Consider the following 22,435-nt stretch of genomic DNA (forward strand, 5'->3'; position numbering starts at 1 on the left):
CCCACCAATACTATGGTATCCTACCCCGGTGGTCCTTGTTTTTTGCTCGCTTTGATTTTGTTCTTCATTTTCGCCCGGCTGACAAAAACGTCAAGGCGGACGCCTTGTCTCGATCCTTTCTGGTGTCTGATCTCGAGGAAGATCCGAAACACATCATCGATCCCGCCAGAGTAATGCAGGTGGCTCCCGTGAGTCTAAATCGTCTCCCTCCTGGAAAGACGTTCGTATCTGTACCTGATCGGGAGAAGATCCTTCACTGGGGTCACTCATCTAAACTGGCTGGCCACGCCGGTCAGAAAAAGACCCTCCAGCTTATTACCCGGCACTACTGGTGGCCTACCCTGCACAAGGACGTAATAGACTTTGTTTCTGCCTGTGTGTCCTGCGCCCGCAACAAGGTTCCGAGACATCTGCCAGCCGGTCGCCTCCATCCGCTTTCTGTACCTGCTGCCCCCTGGCAGCATATAGCAATGGACTTTATAACTGACCTCCCAGTCTCTGCCGGTTGTACGGTCATTTGGGTGGTCGCTGACCGCTTCTCCAAGATGGCTCATTTCGTTCCCCTGCCAGGCCTCCCGTCTGCACCCGAGCTAGCTAAAGACTTTATTCGTCACATCTTTCGTCTTCATGGCCTGCCCCTCCACATCGTGTCGGATCATGGGGTACAGTTCACCTCACGCTTCTGGAGAGCCACTTGTAAACTGCTAGACGTCACCCTGGACCGCCAGTGCCATGACTCGCAATCCGGCAGCTCCGCTGCCCACCAATACTATGGTATCCTACCTCGGACCCCGGCTTTCTGCACCTCCTCGCTTCGGAGGCGACTCCGCCCAGGCTCGGGGCTTCATAAATCAGTGCACCCTGCACTTTGAACTCCTGTCCCACCAGTTTAACTCCGACCGGGCCAAAATTGCCTTCATCATGTCCCATCTCACCGGGGAGGCCCTGGCCTGGCTAAATCCTCTATGGGAGAGAGGAGACCCCCTGGTGTCCGACTTGCCTGCCTTTCTCACGGCCTTCCGGAAAGTCTTCGACGAACCCGGACGGAAGACCTCATCCGCATCATCACTGCTACGCCTCCGTCAGGGAAGTCTCACTGTGGGCCAATATGCCATACGGTTCCGTACCCTTGCCTCGGAGCTGGCCTGGGATAACGACGCTCTGGTATCCGTCTTCTGGGAGGGTCTGTCCGGCCGTATTAAAGATGAACTTGCCGGTCGGGACATTCCTACCACCCTCGATGACCTAATAACTCTTGCCACCCGGATTGACCTACGGTTCCAGGAGCGTTTCAAAGAGGTCACCCGTGAGAGGAGGTTTCCACGTCTAGCTCCTACTTTTCAGAGACCCGTCACTCCCTCCGTCTCTTCCCAGGTACACTCTCCTGAGCCTATGCAGGTCGGCCAGACCAAGATGGTCAAAACCCGTCAGGACTTACGCCGTGCCGAGGGGAGCTGCTTCTACTGTGGCAGTAAGGAGCACCAGATCCGTGCCTGCCCGGAGAGGTCGGGAAACGCCTGTGTCTAGGTTCGCTCAGAGAGGTCGACCTAGACAAGAATAAATCCTCTCCATCTCTGCTGTTGTCAGTCTCAATCGTCTGCGGGGAGAACCGTTATTTCGAACTAGCCCAACTTGACTCTGGAGCAGCCGGGAATCTTATTTCACACTCCCTGGTAGAGAAATACCGCATCCCCACCAAACCTCTGGCTGTACCCTTGTCTGTTGCTGCCGTGGATGGGGTCTCTTACCACGCCCCATCCAACTCATCACCGAATCCATTACTCTGCAGGTGGGAATGCTGCATTCTGAGAGTATCTCCTTTCATGTTCTGCCTGGACTCTCTCACGCCCTCTTGCTAGGCCTACCTTGGCTCCAGAGACATGCCCCCGTGCTTGACTGGCAGACCGGAGAAGTCCTTCGCTGGGGACAGGACTGCCATAAGACCTGTCTGGTTCCCGTCCATCCCGTCCGTCCTTCTCCTACCCCAGCTAATCTACCTGGACTTCCGATTTCTTATTGGTCTTATGCTGATGTCTTTAATAAAAAGGAGGCAGAGACACTACCCCCTCATAGACCATACAACTGCCCTATCGACCTGTTACCCGGTACTACTCCTGCCCGTGGGCGTATTTATCCATTATCCGCTGCTGAGACCCGGTCGATGTCCGAATATATTGAGGAGAATCTGGCCAGGGGATTCATCCGGAAATCTACCTCCCCGGCGGGAGCAGGCTTCTTTTTCGTCAAAAAGAAGGACGGCTCTCTCCGTCCCTGTATAGACTATAGAGGCCTTAACCAGATCACGGTGAAGAATAAGTACCCCGTTCCGCTCATTCCGTAGTTATTTGATCGTCTGAGGGGGGCTAGAATCTTCACCAAACTGGACCTCCGTGGGGCGTACAACCTGGTTCGTATCCGTCAGGGGGATGAATGGAAGACGGCATTCAACACCCGGGACGGCCACTATGAATATCTGGTAATGCCCTTTGGTCTCTGTAACGCTCCTGCCGTCTTTCAAGAGTTGGTCAATGACATCTTCCGGGACCTTCTCTACTCCTGCGTAGTGGTGTACCTGGACGACATCTTGGTCTTCTCTCCGGATCTCCAGACTCACCGGAGGGACGTTCGTCAGGTCCTGCTCAGGCTCAGGCAGAATCACCTCTTCGCTAAATACGAGAAGTGCCTCTTTGAGCAGACCTCGCTTCCGTTTTTGGGCTACATTATTTCTCAGACCGGCCAACGAATGGATCCAGAGAAACTGTCTGCCATCGAGAAATGGCCTCGACCGGAGGGGTTGAAGGCCATTCAGCGATTCCTGGGCTTCGCCAACTACTACCGCCTCTTCATACCACACTTCTCTTCCCGGACTGCCCCAATTTCCGCGCTCACCCGTAAGGGTACTAATCCCAAAGAGTGGCCGCCCGAAGCAGAGGAGGCCTTTCTTTCCTTAAAACAGGCCTTCTCTTCTGCCCCGGTGCTGCATCGCCCGGACGGCAGCAAGCAGTTCTTCCTGGAAGTTGACGCCTCCTCCTCTGGAGCCGGAGCGGTACTTACTCAAAAATCATCTTCCGGGAGGATGGTAACTTGCGGCTTATTCTCTAAACTCTTCTCCTCCTCAGAGCGCAATTATTCCATAGGAGACCGAGAGTTATTGGCCATCAAACTGGCATTGGAGGAGTGGCGTTACCTGCTCGAGGGGGCTCTTCACCCGGTAATAATTTACACTGACCACAAGAACTTGGCTTACCTCCAGCATGCCCAGAGACTTAACCCACGCCAAGCCCGGTGGTCCTTGTTTTTTGCTCGCTTTGATTTTGTTCTTCATTTTCGCCCGGCTGACAAAAGCGTCAAGGCGGACGCCTTGTCTCGATCCTTTCTGGTGTCTGATCTCGAGGAAGATCCGAAACACATCATCGATCCCGTCAGAGTAATGCAGGTGGCTCCCGTGAGTCTAAATCGTCTCCCTCCCGGAAAGACGTTCGTATCTGTACCTGATCGGGAGAAGATCCTTCACTGGGGTCACTCGTCTAAACTGGCTGGCCATGCCGGTCAGAAAAAGACCCTCCAGCTTATTACCCGGCACTACTGGTGGCCTACCCTGCACAAGGACATAATAGACTTTGTTTCTGCCTGTGTGTCCTGCACCCGCAACAAGGTTCCGAGACATCTGCCAGCCGGTCGCCTCCTTCCGCTTTCTGTACCTGCTGCCCCCTGGCAGCATATAGCAATGGACTTTATAACTGACCTCCCAGTCTCTGCCGGTTGTACGGTCATTTGGGTGGTCGCTGACCGCTTCTCCAAGATGGCTCATTTCGTTCCCCTGCCAGGCCTCCCGTCTGCACCCGAGCTAGCTAAAGACTTTATTCGTCACATCTTTCGTCTTCATGGCCTACCCCTCCACATCGTGTCGGATCGTGGGGTACAGTTCACCTCACGCTTCTGGAGAGCCACTTGTAAACTGCTAGACGTCACCCTGGACTTCTCTTCCGCTTACCACCCACAGTCCAATGGTCAAGTGGAGCGGATCAATCAGAACCTGACCAGTTACCTCCGGCACTTTGTTAATGCCCATCATTCAGACTGGGTGGATCTCCTACCATGGGCCGAGTTCTCTTACAACAATAACGAGAGCGAATCCTCCTCCAAATCCCCGTTTTTTGTAGTCTTCGGTCAGCATCCTCGGATTCCTTTTCCTGTCTCCACCTCTGTGGACAACCCGGCTGCGGAATCTCTCGTTAGCAAATTTTCCTCCATTTGGGAGAGTACCCGATCCGCACTCCTTCAGTCGTCCGAACGGATGAAAAGACACGCTGACAAAAAACGCCTGGATCCTCCACAATTTCGTCCTGGAGATAAAGTCTGGCTCTCATCTAAATATGTCCGACTCAAGATACCTTCTTACAAGTTAGGGCCTCGGTTCATCGGTCCTCTGGAGGTCATCAGTCAGATCAACCCGGTGGCCTATAAATTGAAACTCCCGGCCAACTTACGGATCCCTAACTCCTTCCATGTATCTCTCCTCAAACCTGTGGTACTTAACTCTTTTTCCAAGTCTACAGGTACGCCTCCTGCTCCGGTTTCTGCTGAGGACGAGTTTGAGGTAGAGAACATTCTTGCCACCAAAAGGGTAAGAGGAAAGTCCTTTTTTCTAGTAGATTGAAAGGGGTTTGGTCCTGAGGAGAGAACGTGGGAGCCCCGGGAGAACATCCATGCCCCTCTCATCCTAGCTAAATTTCTGTCTGGCCTAAAAAAGGGGGGGCCTAAAGGGGGGGTACTGTAGCGCCGGCATCCCTGCCCTCTGCTAGGCAGGGACGCTGTTCCCCTCACCTCTCTGCTCCTAGCCCGGCGTCCTCCTCCCGCTCTGCTGGCAGCGCGCGCTCCTTCCCGGCCACTGTGCTTAGGGCGCGCGCGCACGCGCTCCCTCCCTCTTAAAGGGGCCGCGTTCCGTCCTAAGGAGTCCCCGGCCAATGGCCGGAGGACTTCACCGTATATAAGGCACCTCCTCCAAAATGGAGGTGCCCGAGCAATGTTGTTGCACTGTTCACTACTCTGCTTCAGCCCTCAGGTCCCGTTGCCAGTTACCTGCCAGATTCCTGACAGTTTGCTGTCTGATTCCTGCCTGATATTCTACTTACCTGCCTGCTAGCCTGAGGTCCGACGGTCTGCCTACCGACTCCTGTAAGTCTGTCTAAGGACCAGCTTGCCCGCTCACCTGGGAGCGCTCCTCTGCTACCTGCCTGCTAGCCTGAGGTCCGACGGTCTGCCCTTCAACTCCTGTCAATCTGTCTATGGACCAGCTTGCCCGCTCACCTGGGAGCGCACATCATCTACCTGTCTGCTAGCCTACCTGGAGGCTCCGCCGTCACGTGCTGTGACCACCTGCCATTCCAGAGACTCCTGCCCGCTCACCTGGGAGTGCACACCTGTTACCTGCCTGCTAGCCTACCTGGAGGCTCCGCCGTCACGTGCTGTGACCACCTGCCATTCCAGAGACTCCTGCCCGCTCACCTGGGAGCGCACACCTGTTACCTGCCTGCTAGCCTACCTGGAGGCTCCGCCGTCACGTGCTGTGACCACCTGCCATTCCAGAGACTCTCGCTTGCTCACCTGGGAGCACACATCAACCATCTGCCTGCTAGCCTACCTGGAGGCTCTGCCATCACAGGTCGTACCTACCCTTTACCCAGAGACTGCCCCGGTCACTTGCCGTGACCTCCTGCCCGTTCATCCAGAGACTGCCCCGGTCACTTGCCGTGTCCTCCTGCCCGTTCATCCAGAGACTGCCCCGGTCACTTGCCGTGACCTCCTGCCCGTTCATCCAGAGACTGCCCCGGTCACTTGCCGTGACCTCCGGCCCGTTCACTCAGAGACTGTCCCGGTCACCTGCTGTGACTGCCTGCCCGTCTTCCCTGGTCGCCACCCGCTCCCTTACAAGGACCGCCCCCTTGTATAGTAGCTCAGATTTTCCGCCTCCCAGACCCGTTACAATTATTATGGGGGACTTTAACTACCCTGAAATACATTGGGAGCAGAAACCTGTAGTTCAAGCAAAGGTAATAGGTTTTTGACAACTAAGAGAGAGAATTACTTTTCACAACTGGTTCAGGACCCAACAAGAAGGGGGTCACTGCTAGGCCTAATATTAATCAACAGGCCAGACCGCATATCAAATATACGAGTTGTCCGTTACTTGGGTAATAGTGATCACAAAATAATATGTTTTCATGTGTCCTTTAATAAGATGTGCAGTAGAGGGGTTACAAGGACATTAAACTTCAGGAAGGCAAATTTCCAATGGTTGAGAGATAATCTTAGTGCAATAAACTGGGACGATATCCTGAGACATAAAACTACACAAAGCAAATGGGAGACATTTATTAGCATCCTGAATAGGACCTGTGCACAATATATACCCTTTGGGAATAAACATGATAAAAATAGGAGGAAACCACTATGGCTAAATAGAGCTGTAAGGGGCGCAATAAGTGACAAAAAGAAAGCATTTAGAGAACTAAAGCAAGTAGGTAGTAGGTTATTTTTAATCTTTAAAGATTCCATAATAACAGGGTCTGTACCACAGGACTGGCGTATAGCAAATGTGGTGCCAATATTCAAAAAGGGGACAAAAACCGAATTTGGAAATTATAGGCCAGTAAGCTTAACCTCTACTGTGGCTAAAATCCTGGAGGGTTTCGTAAGAGATGCTATACTAGAGTATCTGAAGAAGAACCTCATGACCAAATATCAACATGGGTTTATGAGGGGCCGTTCCTGTCAGACTAATCTGATCAGCTTTTATGAAGAGGTAAGTTCCGGTCTGGACCAAGGAAATGCAGTGGATATTTTGTAAATGGACTTTTCAAAAGCTTTTGATAGGGTTCCACACAAAAGCTTGATACATAAATTGAGAACACTGGGGATAGGGGAAAATATATGTAAGTGGCTTAAGAACAGGCTGATTGATAGGAAACAAAGGATGGTTATTAATGGAACACACTCAGACTGGGTCACAGTTGACAGTGGGGTACCACAGGGGTCAGTATAGGGCCCACTTCTTTTTAACATATTTATTAATGACCTTGTAGGGGGCATACAGAGTAGTATTTCAATATTTGCAGATGACACTAAACTCTGCAGGGTAATCAATACAGAGGGGGACAATGTTATATTACTGGAGGATCTATGCAAACTAGAAGCTTGGGCTGATAAATGGCAAATGAGCTTTAGTGGGGATAAATGTAAGGTAATGCACTTGGGCAGAGGAAATAAAATGTATAATTATATGATTAATTGTAAAACACTGGGCAAAACTGTAACTGAAAAAGACCTGGGTGTATTGGAGGATGGCAAGCTCACGTTTGGTGGCCAGTGTCAGGCAGCTGCTACAAAGGCAAATAAAATAATGAGATGCATTAAAAGAGGCATAGATGCTCATGAGGAGAACATAATTTTACCTCTATACAAGTCACTAGTGCAACCACACTTAATAATAATAATAATAATATTTTTTATTTTTATAGCGCCAACATATTCCGCAGCACTTTACAAATTTTAGGGGGGACTTATACAGACAATATAGAATAAGCATATTTCATATCGAAAGGAGTGAGGGCCCTGCTCGCAAGCTTACAGTCTATGAGGAAATGGGAGAGACACAAAAGGTAGAATGAACATATATTGTATAATGCAGCCTTGATATACTAAATAGGATAAATAATACATGGATTGGTCGCCTGCCAGTATGTGTGCAGTCCTGACCGAGGCTATTATGTGCATGGTTGGTATGAACCTGAAATTGAAGAAGATTTTAATATGGGGGAAAACTGGGATGGACATATAGTGTGTGGAGGTGATACGCCAGTCTAAAGAAATGGGTTTTTAGGGTCCGCTTGAAATTGTGGGTATTGGGAATTAATCGAACTGTCCTGGGTAGTGCATTACAAAGAATTGGCACAGCATGCGAGAAATCTTGGAGGCGGGAGTGGGAAGTTCGGATTATGGAGGAATCTAGTTTTAAGTCACTGGCAGAATGGAGGGCACGTGTAGGGTAGTAGACTGAGACAAGGGAGGGGACGTAGGGGGGTACTGAAGCATGGAGTGCTTTGTGGGTAAGTGTGATAAGTTTAAATTGAACTCTATATTGGATGGGTAACCAATGCAATGGCTGGCACAGGGAAGGGACATCGGTGTAGCGGTTGGCGAGGAATATGATCCTGGCTGCTGCGTTAAGGATGGATTGGAGAGGGGAGAGTTTAGTAAGAGGGAGCCCGATTAGTAGAGAGTTGCAGTTACACTTAGAATACTGTTTACAGTTCTGGTCTCCGGTGTATAAGAAAGACATAGCTGAACTTGAGTGGGTGCAGAGAAGAGCGACCAAGGTTATTAGAGGACTGGGGGGTCTGCAATACCAAGACAGGTTATTACACTTGGGGTTATTTAGTTTGGAAAAACGAAGGCTTAGGGGTGATCTTAGTATTGTGTACAAGTATATGAGGGGACAGTACAAAGACCTTTCTACTGATCTTTTTACTCTGAGACCTGAGACTAGGGGACATCTTCTACGTCTGGAGGAAAGAAGGTTTAATCATAATCACAGACGCGGATTCTTTACTGTAAGAGCAGTGAGACTATGGAACTCTCTGCCGCATGATGTTGTAATGAGTGATTCACTACTAAAATTTAAGAAGGGCATGGATGACTTTCTTGAAAAGTATAATATTACAGGTTATATATACTGTACTAGATTCCTCGAAAGGGCGTTGATCCAGGGAACTAGTCTGATTGTCGTATGGAGTCAGGAAGGAAATTTTTTCCTCAATGTGGAGCTTAGTGTTGCCACATGGGTTTTTTTTGCCTTCCTCTGGATCAACATGTTAGGCTATGGGTTGAACTAGACGGACTACATCTTCCTTCAACCTTTAAAACAATGCTATTTAAAACTGTGGTTTTCCGTCAAATGTATCACATATAAGTGTGCTCCAAATTCAGGCATTTCAGGCCTCCATTTAAATTTTGTTGCAGTGTGCAGTGAAGTTATTGACACCAGGTCGCTGTGAATAAATAGTAATGTACAGGCCAGCTATTTAAAACTGTGGCTTTCCGTCAAATATCACATATAAGTGTGCTCCAAATTCAGCCATTTCTGGCCTCCATTTAAATTTTATTGCAGTGTGTTAGTGAAGTTATTGACACCAGGTCGCTGTGAAAAATAGTAACCTACAGGCCAGCTATTTAAAACTGTGGTTTTCCGTCACACATATCACATATAAGTGTGCTCCAAATTCAGGCATTTCTGGCCTCCATTTAAATTTTGTTTCAGTGTGTTAGTGAAGTTATTGACACCAGGTCGCTGTGAAAAATAGAAACCTACAAGCCAGCTATTTAAAACTGTGGTTTTCCGTCACACGTATCACATATAAGTGTGCTCCAAATTCAGGTAGTTCCATCCTCCATTTAAATTTTGTTGCAGTGTGTCAGTGAAGTTATTGACAAGAGGTCGCTGTGAAAAATAATAACCTACAGGCCAGCTATTTAAAACTGTGGTTTTCATTCACACATATCGCATATAAGTGTGCTCCAAATTCAGGCATTTCTTGCCTCCATTTAAATTTTGTTGTAGTGTGTTAGTGAAGTTATTGACACCAGGTCACTGTGAAAAATAGTAACCTACAGGCCAACTATTTAAAACTGTGGTTTTCCTCATACATATCACATATCACTGCGGTTCAAATCCAGCCATTTGAAGTGAATGTGGAAAATATTCTCCATTTAAAATGGACAAGGCACGTGACAAGGGACGGGGAAGAGGACGTGATGGTGATGATGGTGCATGCAAAGGACGAGGCCAAGGCCGTGGGCAAGCTAAAATTGTGCCACAACAAACACCCACATCTTCTCACTCGACCTTCCTGTCCCAATTAATACGGGACTGCAGAACACCACTATTGAACACAGAGCAGTGTGAAAAGGTTATTGGTTGGATAGCCGATAATGCTTCCAGTCACTTAGCCACCACCACCACCGCTCTGTCTTCCATGCGGTCAAGTCTCAGTAGCTGTGAGTCTGGACTGCATATTCCTCACCCTGATCCTCCTTCCTCCCACCATGCCGAGTGCCCAGAGACAACTGATCTCACACTTGGACACTCCAAAGAGCTGTTCACTTTTCCATTTGTAGATTCGGGCCTCTCGCCCGGTTCACTTGAAGAGAGGCAAGAGGAGATCTCATGTAGCGATGCCAAAATATTTGATCAGCCATGGTCACACGAAGGCGACAGTGAGAAACTGTCACAAGAGGTGGATATTGATGAGACACAATTGCCAGAAAGTAAGGAGGAGGACCATGGTGCGGAAGTGGAAGATGAGGTGGTGGACGATGAAGTCACTGACCCAACCTGGCAAAGTGACATGCAGAGCGAGGACAGCAGCACACATGGGGTGGGAGGCGTAGCACCACAACAGGCAAGAACAAGTAGTATGGTGGCTGCAGACAACACGATGGAAGTTGACAGTACAACTGTTAGGTCTTCCCGAGTCTGGTTGTTTTTTAAAGACTCTACCAATAACCCCAAAAAGGCCATTTGCACCACCTGCCAGTCCAGCATCAGCAGGGGTAGCAAAACTACCATCCTGACCACCACCAGCATGATCAGGCACATGGCACCAAAGCACCAAACTAAGTGGGCCGCACCCCAGGGTCCAGCAACAGTGTCTGCGGGTGATACTACTGCTTGATCCGCTGTTTTGCATCCACACCAATCCCCTGTCAATGGCACATGCCAAGATGCCTTCTGCCCTGCACCTGTTGTTGAACACTCTCAACTAGCACCATCAGCAAGCACATCCACGTCCTTGTCCCAGCGCAACGTTCAGTTGTCCCTACCCCAGTCCTAGGAATTCAAGCACAAATAAGCAGCTAACGCTCCACAGGCCACACTACTAAATTCCCACATTTCGCGAATGCTTTCGCTCAAAATGTTGCCTTTTAGGCTCGTGGAGATGGAAGCTTTCCGCAATCTCATGGCAGCGGCCGTCCCTCGGTACTCGGTCCCCAACCGCCACTATTTCTCCAGCTGTGCCCTCACCACATTACACAAGCATGTGTCCCACAACATTTGCTGTGCCCTCAACAACGCAGTTACTGGGAAAGTCCACCTAACCACTGACACGTGGACAAGTGCTTGTGGGCAGGGACAGTGCATCTCGCTAATGGCAACTGGGTTAACATAGTGGAAGCCAGGACCTAGTCGGATCTTGGGACAGAACACATCCTCCCGATGCCGAGGATTGCGGGGCCTGGGTCAGTCAGTGTTGCCCCACATTCTACAGCTCCTGCACCTCTTCCTCCTCTTCTTCATCCATCTCCGAGATGACCAGAATAGTCGCATGCTGGAGGAACTGCAGCCCTGCCTCGGCCAAGTGGAAACAGGCTGCGCTGAAGCTAATATACTTAGGTGACAAACCACATAATGCTGAAAAGTTGTGGACAGCTCTGAAAGAGCAAGCAGATCTTTGTCTGACACCGCTGAACCTACAGCCAGGCATGGTCGTGTGTACAATGGTCGGAATCTGGTGGCGGCTCTGAGGCGAGGTGAGCTCACACACATACTATGGCTGCCCATGTGCTTAACCTTGGGGTTCAGTGGTTTCTCAAAACCTACCCGGATCTGTCGGATCTGCTTGTCAAAGTACGCTGCCTGTGTGCCCATTTTAGAAAGTCAGCTACAGCTTCCACCTCTCTTGCGTTTGCAGCATCCGGCTCACTGACTGATCTGCGATGTCCCCACACATTGGAACTCTACATTGCAGATATTGGGAAGGATTTGTGAGCAGAAGAGGGCAGTTGTTGACTACCTGCATCAACAAGACTGTCGGTATTAAGGTCAGACTCCACACATAAAACCTCAGGAGTGGACATGGATGTCAGACATCTGTACCATTCTTCAAGACTTTGAGGACTCCACCAAGATGGTGAGCGGTGATGACGTCATAAATAGCTTCACCATCCCACTTCACTGTCTACTGAAATGCTCTCTGCTCTCAATTAAAGAGGATGCATTGCAGGCAGAGCACGATGAGATGGAGCAAGGAATCATACAGGGTGATTCCACACAGCCCAGCCTCATCTCATCCCAACGTGAATTGGGTGACAATGAGGAAGAGGAGGAGGAGGAAGAACAGGAGCTAGTCTCCTGCGCTCTAGATGGTACTACCTGCATAACTGTTATACCGTCTGTTCATAGTGGATGACCTGAGGACAAAGAGGAGGAGGAAGAGGAGGAGGATGAGGAGGAGATAATGGTCAGTCGTCTTCTTGGTGAGGACACGTAAGTCTTGCCTCTTTGCAGTCTGGCGCACATGGCTGAGTTTATGTTACACTGCCTTTCCTGTGACCCTCGCATTGTCCAAACTTTTCTGCTTGGTGACGCTTCTATACCCATGCTACAGTGAGAACTTTATGTCTCTTATTCATTTGCAGGACAGGCTTAAAAAAATGGGGCAGTATCAGAAGGTCCTTGTTGCGGAATTATTGAAAAAATTACTATATGAAAATGCTGGTGGCAGAGGTCACAGTTCGTTGGACAACCAAGTAGCACAGGCGAGAGAGACACAAATGCAATCCAGCAGAGGCAGGGGAACACTGTCAAAGTTCTGAGACAGTTTTCTCAGACCCTCCTATCGCACAGGCCCTGAGGCCCGGGATACTCTCACAAGGAGTGCAAAGTTTCTGAAGATGGTGAGGGAGTACCTTGCCGACAGTACCAACGTCCTCCTTGATTCCTCTGTGCCTTATAATTATTGAGTATCCAAGCTGGACACGTAGCATGAACTGGCTCTCTACACCTTGGAGGTCCTGGCCTGCCCTGCCGCTAGTGTGGAATTATAACTAATAGGTGCATTCACCTGTCAACAGAAAATGCTGACATGCTGACTCTTATAAAAATGAACATGGGCTGGATTGGGCCAGACTTCTCAACACCAATGAATGGTAGCAGTGTAACATAAACTCAAATACAGTGGGGGTTTTCGGCAGGTCTAACTTTATTCCCATGCACCTCTGAGCGTGCTGCTGAGCTAGGGAGAGATTTATACTGTGAAATAGGTAGTGTAGGGTCTCTAAAGCCTGCAAAGTCAAACAAACAGTCCTTCACAGGACTAATACCCATCCCAGATATCAGGCAGGCAGGCTGTATAGGAGATGCAGTGGTTATAACAACAAACCATAGCATACAAAGCCATTCACAACCTGTATCCTCCATATATCTCTGACCTAGTCTCCCATTACATACCCACAAGCAACCTCCGATCCTCACAAGATCTCCTTCTCTACTCCCCTCTTATCTCCTCCTGCCACAATCGCATACAAGATTTCTCCCGTGCTTCCTCCCTTACTCTGTAACTCTCTACCCCAACACATCAGACTCTCATCGACCGTGGAAACCTTCAAAAGGAGCCTGAAGACCCACCTCTTCCGACAAGCCTACAACCTGCAGTAACCACCGCTGCACGACAAGCTCTACCCTCACCTACTGTATCCTAACCCATCCCTTGTAGATTGTGAGCTCTCGCGGGCAGGGTCCTTGCTCCTCCTGTACCAGTCGCTGTGTTCAAGATTACTGTAAATGTTCTTGTATGTATACCCCTTTTTCACATGTAAAGTGCCATGGAATAAATGGCGCTATAATAATAAATAATAATAATAAAACACTGCACTACAGTCCTGTGTTCTGCTTTTCAAATTGCTAGACTGAGCCCCAGGTCTCAGGGGCCAGGAAAAATCCTTTTTTTTCATCGAAATCCTTTTTTTTTTTTTTTCCTCAGTCAGACTGTACAAATACCCATCTTATTAACCTTTTAGTATCCCCCCCCCAAAAAAAAAAAATTGAGTGTGACTGTGAGTGTTCAGACACAAATATATCTGTTTAAAATAGTCTGGTGTAGGCCAGATAACTAGAACTGCGGTTTTGCAGTTCCACGGTTCACATCTCTGTATTATCCACTTTTTTGCCTTTTTTCCATAAAAAAAACATTTTGAGTGTCTCGCTGACTGTTCAGACACAAATATATCTCTTCAAAAGATTCTGGTGCAGGCCAGATAACTAGAACTCTGGTTTTCCTCTTCCATGGTTCAAATCAGGGTGTAATCCACCTTTTTGCATAAAAAAAACAGTTTCAGTGTCTCGTTGACTGTTCAGATACAAATATATCTGTTTAAAAGAAGTCTGGTGTTGGTCACATAACCAGAACTGTGGTTTTCCTCTTCCACGGTTCAAATCTCTGTATTATCCACTTTTTTGCCCTTTTTCAATTAAAAAAAAACATTTTGAGTGTCTCGCTGACTGTTCAGACTCAAATATATCTGTTTAAAAGATTCTGGTGTAGGCCAGATAACTAGAACTGTGGTTTTCCTCTTCCACGGTTCAAATCTGGGTGTAATCCACCTTTTTGCATACAAAAAAAACATTTTGAGTGTCTCGCTGACTGTTCAGACACAAATATATCTGTTTAAAAGATTCTGGTGTGGGCCAGATAACTACAACTGTGGTTTTACTCTTCCACGGTTCAAATCTGGGTGTAATCCACCTTTTTGCATAAAAAAAAAACATTTTGAGTGTCTCGCTGACTGTTCAGACACAAATATATATGTTTAAAAGATTCTGGTGTAGGCCAGATAACTATAACTATGGTTTTCCTCTTCCTCGGTTTAAATCTGGGTGTAATCCAACTTTATGCATAAAAAAAACAGTTTCAGTGTCTTGCTGACTGTTCAGACACAAATATATCTGTTTAAAAGATTCTGGGGTAGGCCAGATAACTACAACTGTGGTTTTCCTCTTCCACGGTTCAAATCTCTGTATTATCCACTTTTTTGCCTTTTTTCAATAAAAAAAAACATTTTGAGTGTCTTGCTGACTGTTCAGACACAAATATATCTGTTTAAAAGATTCTGGTGTAGGCCAGATAACTAGAACTCTGGTTTTCCTCTTCCACTGTTCAAATCTGGGTGTAATCCACCTTTTTGCATAAAAAAAAACAGTTTCAGTGTCTCGCTGACTGTTCAGACACAAATATATCTGTTTAAAAGAAGTCTGGTGTAGGTCACATAACCAGAACTGTGGTTTTCCTCTTCCACGGTTCAAATCTCTGTATTATCCACTTTTTTGCCTTTTTTCAATAAAAAAAAACATTTTGAGTGTCTTGCTGACTGTTCAGACACAAATATATCTGTTTAAAAGATTCTGGTGTAGGCCAGATAACTAGAACTGTGGTTTTCCTCTTCCACGGTTCAAATCTGGGTGTAATCCACCTTTTTGCATACAAAAAAAACATTTTGAGTGTCTCGCTGACTGTTCAGACACAAATATATCTGTTTAAAAGATTCTGGTGTAGGCCAGATAACTACAACTATGGTTTTCCTCTTCCAAGGTTCAAATCTCCTTTTTATTACCCTTTTGCCATTGATAGTGCGAGTGTAAGCAAGGGACTTGGAACTGGGCATGATCAGGCACATGTCAGCAAAGCACCCGACTTTGTGGGGCGAACCCCAGGGTCCACGACCAGTGTCAGCAGGTGTCACCACTGCTTCTTCCGCTGTTGTGCGTGTAAGAGAACCCCCTGTTTTGCATGCAAGGCAATCCCCTGTCCATACTGCATGCAAAGATGCCCCCTCCTCTCAGTCTTCACTTGTTATGGCAGTTTCTCAAGAAACAGCATCAACGTCCACGTCCCACCACAGCGTTCAATTGTTCATATCCCAGACCTTTGAACGAAAGCGAAAATTCGCTGCCAACGCCCCACAAGCCACAGTCCTAAATTCGCACATTTCACGACTGCTTGCGTTGGAAATGCTGCCTTTTAGGCTGGTGGAGACGGAATCCTTCCGCAACCTTATGGCAACGGTTGTCCCTCGGTACTCGGTCCCCAGCCGACACTATTTTGCCCAGTGTGCCATCCCCGCACTACACAAGCACGTGTCCCAAAACATCTGCTGTGCCCTCAACAACGCAGTTACTGGGAGAGTCCACCTGACAATGGACACGTGGACAAGTGCTTGTGGCCAGGGACAGTACATTTCCCTGACGGCACACTGGGTAAACATAGTGGAAGCCGGGACCCAGTCGGACCTTGGGACGGAACACATCTTCCCCACACCGAGGATTTCGGGCCCTATGTCAGTCAGAGTTGCCCCCACAGTGTACAGCTACTGCTCATCATCCTCCTCCTCCTGATGTTCAGCCTCCATCTCAGATATCACCACATCAGTTACAAGCCGGAAGCACTGCAGTACTGCCTCAGCCAAGCGGCAACAGGCTGTGATGAAACTCAAAAGCTTAGGTGATAAACCTCACACTGCTTGTGAGTTGTGGACAGCTTTGAAAGAGCAGGCAGATCTGTGGCTGGACCGCTGAACCTACATCCAGGCATGGTCCTGTGTGACAATCGCCATAACTTGGTGGCGGCTCTGAGGCGAGGCGAGATCACACACGTACCATGCATGGCTCATGTGCTTAACCTCGTGGTTCAGCGGTTTCTTAAATCGTACCCCGAGTTGCCAGATCTGCTCGTCAAAGTACGCTGCCTGTCAGTTCATTTTTGGAAGTCGGCTACAGCTTCCGCCGCCCTTGCTGTGTTGCAGCTGCGTTTGCAGCTTCCAGCACACCGACTGGTGTGTGATGTCCCCACACGTTGGAACTCTACCATCCACATGTTGCAAAGAATTTGTGAGCATAAGAGAGAAGTTGTGGAGTACCAGCTGCAACAAGGCCGTCGATATTCAGGTCAGACTTCACACATAAGACTACAGGAGTGGACTTGGATGTCTGAGATATGTACCATCCTGACAAACTTTGAGGAGTCCACCAAGATGGTGAGGGGCGATGATGCCATCATTAGCGTCAGCATCCCTCTTGTCTGTCCCTCTTCTCTCTGCAGAGAATTAAAGAGGAGGCATTGCAGCCAGAGTATGATGAGATGGATCAAGAAGCCGAAGCGGGTGATTACGCACAGCCCAGCCTCATCTCATCCCAACGTGCATTGGGGGACAATGAGGGAGAGGAGGAGGAGGAAGAGCAGGAGCTTGTATCATGCGCTGTAGATGGTAGTACCTGTACAACTGTCATACCGTCGGTTCAGCGAGAGAGGCCTGAGGACAGGGGGGAGGAGGAGGAGGAGGAGATCATGGTCAGTCGTCATCTTGGTGAGGACACGGAAGTCTTGCCCGTTACCAATCTGGCACGCATGGCTGACTTGATGTTATGCTGCCTTAACCGTGACCCTCGCATTGTCAAAATGTTGGGTGACAGTCATTACTGGTTGGTGACACTTTTAGACCCCCGCTACAAGGAGAACTTTCACTTTCTTATTCCTGAGGTGGAGAGGTCTACAAAAATGGGGCAGTACCAGAAGGCCCTTGCTGCAGAACTGTTAAAAAAATTCCCATCTGAACACGCTAGCAGCAGAGGTCACAGTTCGTTGCCCAACCAAGGCGTACAAGCGATATAGATGCAACTCCAATCCAGCAGAGACAGGGAAACACTGTCAATGTTCTGGGACACTTTTCTGAGACCCGCCCAGCTTACAGGCCCTGAGGCGCAGGGTACTCTCACAAGGAGTGGAAAGTTTCAAAAGATGGTGAGGGAGTACCTTGCCGACCGTACCAGCATCCTCCGTGATTCCTCTGTGCATTTTAATTATTGGGTATCCAAGCTGGACACTTGGAATGAACTCGCTCTGTACACCTTGGAGGTCCTGGCCTGCCCTGCCGCTAGCGTGTTATCGGTGCGTGTTTTTAGTGCCGCTGGGGGAATTATAACTGATAAGCGCACTCGCCTGTCAACTGACAATGCTGACAAGCTGACCCTTATCAAAATGAACAAGGGCTGGATTGGGCCAGACTTCTCATCACCACCAAATGACAGCAGAGTAACATAAAGTCAAATCCACTGTGTTATTTCTGGAGGTGTATTCCCATACATTTTGGCTGTTTTTTGCTCTTCTCCTTATCCTCAGCCTCCACCACCACTATACCACCAGGGTGACCGTGGTCCATGTTGCCAGCATTGCAAGTTCCTCCGTCCTAATTTTTGGCAGCTTTTGCTTGGAAGGCATAGGCAAAGACTATAGGAGACCCACTCCCCAATAATGGGAATAATGTTTTTAATATGCTGTACTGCATGGCTCTTGTAAGGGGCATTAAAATCGTCTTGTTAAGCTACTGTGACCTCCATGTCTCTTCCAAGGGTCATTGATATTGTCTTTTTATTCCACTGTAACCTCCACCACTCTTCCATGGGTCATTGATATTGTCATTTTATTCCACTGCAACCTCCACTACTCTTCCAAGAGGCATTGATATTGTCTTTTTATTCCACTGGGACCTCCACCACTCTTCCAAGGAGTATTGATATTGTATTTTTATTCCACTGGGACCTCCACGTCTATCCCAAGGGGCATTAAAACCATCTTGTTATGCTACTGTGACCTCCACGTCTCTTCCAAGGGGCATTAAAACCGTCTTGTTAAGCTACTGTGACCTCCATGTCTCTTCCAAGGGGCATTAAAACCGTCTTGTTAAACCACTCTGAACTCCACGTCTCTTCCAAGGGGCATTAAAACCGTCTTGTTAAACCACTCTGAACTCCACGTCTCTTCCAAGGGGCATTAAAACCGTATTGTTAAACCACTCTGAACTCCACGTCTCTTCCAAGGGGCATTAAAACCATCTTGTTAAACCACTCTGACCTCCACGTCTCTTCCAAGGGGCATTAAAAGCGTCTTGTTAAACCACTCTGAACTTCACGTCTCTTCCAAGGGGCATTAAAACCGTCTTGTTAAGTTACTGTGACCTCAACGTCTCTTCCAAGGGGCATTAAACCATCTTGTTAAACCACTCTGAACTCCACATCTCTTCCAAGGGGCATTAAAACCATCTTGTTAAGCTACTGTGACATCCACGTCTCTTCCAAGGGGCATTAAAACAGTCTTGTTAAACCACTCTGAACTCCACGTCTCTTCCAAGGGGCATTAAAACCGTCTTGTTAAACCACTCTGACCTCCACGTCTCTTCCAAGGGGCATTAAAACCGTCTTGTTAAGTTACTGTGACCTCCACGTCTCTTCCAAGGGGCATGAAAACCGTCTTGTTAAACCACTCTGAACTCCACATCTCTTCCAAGGGGCATTAAAACTGTCTTGTTAAGCTACCGGTACCACGTGCCACGCCAGAGAGGCAACGGGAGATTAGGGAGATAAATAAGTGGCTCAAGAACTGGTGTAGGGACCGGCTGCACCTTAATGGGGAGGGTGCAGCTGTGCTGGGGGAGAAAATGGCTAGAAGGTTGGAGGAGTGTTTAAGCTAGAGATTGGGGGGCAGGGTATTCATTTTATAGGTGGGGAAGATAGTGCACATAGTGACCCGGGGCACAAATAAAGAAATTGGGGGTGGGGTTAGAACAGTCAATATAGTAAGAAGGAATAGAGGTACAGAGAGATACATAAAATGCATGTACACTAATGCCAGAAGCCTCACCAACAAAATGGAGGAATTGGAATTAATTTTGTTGGAAAATAATTATGACATGGTGGGGATATCTGAGACGTGGATGGACGAGAGCCATGACTGGGCAGTTAATTTACAGGGCTATAGTCTGTTCAGAAATGACCGTACAAACAAGCGAGGGGGGGGGGGTTATATGTATAATCATCCTTAAAACCTGTCTTGTGGGAGGATATATGTGAATCTAATGAAAATGTAGAGTCCCTGTGGGTGGAGATAAGGGGAGGGGGAAAAATAATAAATTACTGATAGTAGTTTGTTATAAGTCTCCAAAAATAATGGAAGTAGTGGAGAATATCCTCGTAAAGCAAGTAGATGAAGCAGCGACTCAAGGAGAAGTCATTATTATGGGAGACTTCAACTACCCTGATATACATTGGGGACAGAAACATGTAGTTCAAGCAAAGGAAATAGGTTTTTGACTACTATGAGAGATAATTACCTTTCACAACTGGTTCAGGACCCAACAAGAAGGGGGCACTGCTAGACCTAATATTAACCAATAGGCCAGACCGCATATCAAATATACGAGTTGGGGGTCACTTGGGTAATAGTGATCACAAAATAATACGTTTTCATGTAACCTTTAATAAGATGTGCAGTAGAGGGGTTACAAGGACACTAAACTTCAGGAAGGCAAATTTCCAACGGTTAAGAGATGATCTTAGTGCAATAAACTGGGACGATATCCTGAGACATAAAGCTACACAAAGCAAATGGGAGACAATTATTAACATCCTGAATAGGACCTGTGTACAATATATACCCTATGGGAATAAACATGCTAGAAATAAGAGGAAACCACTATGGCTAAATAGAGCTGTAAGGGGCGCAATAAGTGACAAAAAGAAAGCATTTAGAGAACTAAAGCAAGTAGGTAGTGATGAGGCATTAAATAAATATAGAAAATTAAATAAATTATGTAAAAACCAAATCAAGGCAGCAAAGATTGAGGCAGAGAGAATCATTGCCAGAGAAAGTAAAAATAACCCCAAAATATTCTTTAACTACATAAATAGTAAAAAACTAAAAAATTATAGTGTTGGCCCCCTTAAAAATAGTCTGGGTGAAATGGTGGATGAGGATGAGGAAAAAGCCAATATGCTAAATGATTTTTTTTCAACCGTATTTACACAAGAAAATCGCGTGACAGAAAACATGATTAGTGATAACAAAAATTCTCCAGTAAATGTCACTTGTTTAACCCAGCAGGAAGTACGGCGGCGTCTAAAAATCACTAAAGTTGACAAATCCCTGTGCCCGGATGGGATACACCCGCGAGTACTGCAGGAATTAAGTAACGTCATAGATAGACCATTATTTTTAATCTTTAAAGATTCCATAATAACAGGGTCTGTACCACAGGACTGGCGTATAGCAAATGTGGTGCCAATATTCAAAAAGGGGGCAAAAACTGAACTTGGAAATTATAGGCCGGTAAGCTTAACCTCTACTGTGGGTAAAATCCTGGAGGGTTTCCTAAGAGATGCTATACTAGAGTATCTGAAGAAGAATAACCTCATGACCCAATATCAACATGGGTTTACGAGGGACCGTTCCTGTCAAACTAATCTGATCAGTTTTTATGAGGAGGCAAGTTCTGGACTGGACCAAGGAAATGCAATGGATGTTGTGTATATGGACTTTTCAAAAGCTTTTGATACGGTTCCACACAAAAGGTTGATACATAAAATGAGAACAATGGGGATAGGGGAAAATATATGTATGTGGGTTAAGAATTGGCTCAGTGATAGGAAACAAAGGGTGGTCATTAATGGAAAACACTCAGACTGGGTCTCAGTTAACAGTGGGGTACCACAGGGTTCAGTATTGGGCCCCCTTCTTTTTAACATATTTATTAATGACCTTGTAGGGGGCATACAGAGTAGTATTTCAATATTTGCAGATGACACTAAACTCTGCAGGGTAATCAATACAGAGGAGGACAATTTTATATTGCAGGAGGATCTATGTAAACTAGAAGCTTGGGCTGATAAATGGCAAATGAGCTTTAATGGGGATAAAAGTAAGGTAATGCACTTGGGCAGAGGAAATAAAATGTATAATTATATGCTTAACCCTCCGTCACATACAATAGGCCTGACAGGCACATCTCTTTTACTTTCATTTCTCCTTCCTCACCAGATTGTGAGGAAATCCCCTCCCTCCAGGTTGTCTCCTGTCTCTAGCAGCTCTGTGAAACCTCATACCACAGTTGGATTGCAGAGCTTCAGGAGGACAGATATAACTGCGCTAATCTCTCAGGCTCATTGTATGTGAACACATCACACTCAACAAGGTTGGTATTTTATGTTTTTATTCATCACAGTTGTTTATTTAGCTTGTTTTATGAATGTATAGCACAAAGTGTGAGGATTAGTGTTGAGCGAACATGCTCGACACTGCTCGGTACTCGCCCGAGCATCACGCTACTCGGGATGTTCGGCGAGCACCGAGCATTTCCGGGTTACTCGGGCGGGAGCTCGGGTCTCCGCCCTGCATGTTTGGCGCTCTTTACAGAGCCAATGAACATGCAGGGATTGCCAGCCAGTCACTGTAATGCTGCAGCCATGTTGGTTGTGGGCATTACAGTGATTGGCTGGCCGCACAGCGTCACCTCGAGTATTTAAAACGGGGCGCCGCCATCTTGGACACAGTCGCTCTGGATTAGACAGTGTAGGGACAGCGCTGCTGATTTAGGGAGAGATATAAACTGCGAAATAGATAGTGTAGGGTCTGTAAAGGCTGCCAGAACAAACAAACAGTCCTTTTCAGGACTAATATCCATCCCAGATACCAGGCAGGCAGAGTGTATAGGAGACACAGTATTATACCAGCAAACACTGCATTACAGTCCTGTGTGCTCCTGTTGCTGAAATTGC

This window comes from Phyllobates terribilis, unplaced genomic scaffold (assembly GCF_046119375.1).
Source record: "Phyllobates terribilis strain yellow unplaced genomic scaffold, ASM4611937v1 Scaffold_9__5_contigs__length_417890890, whole genome shotgun sequence".
NCBI classification, from domain to species: Eukaryota; Metazoa; Chordata; class Amphibia; order Anura; family Dendrobatidae; genus Phyllobates; species Phyllobates terribilis.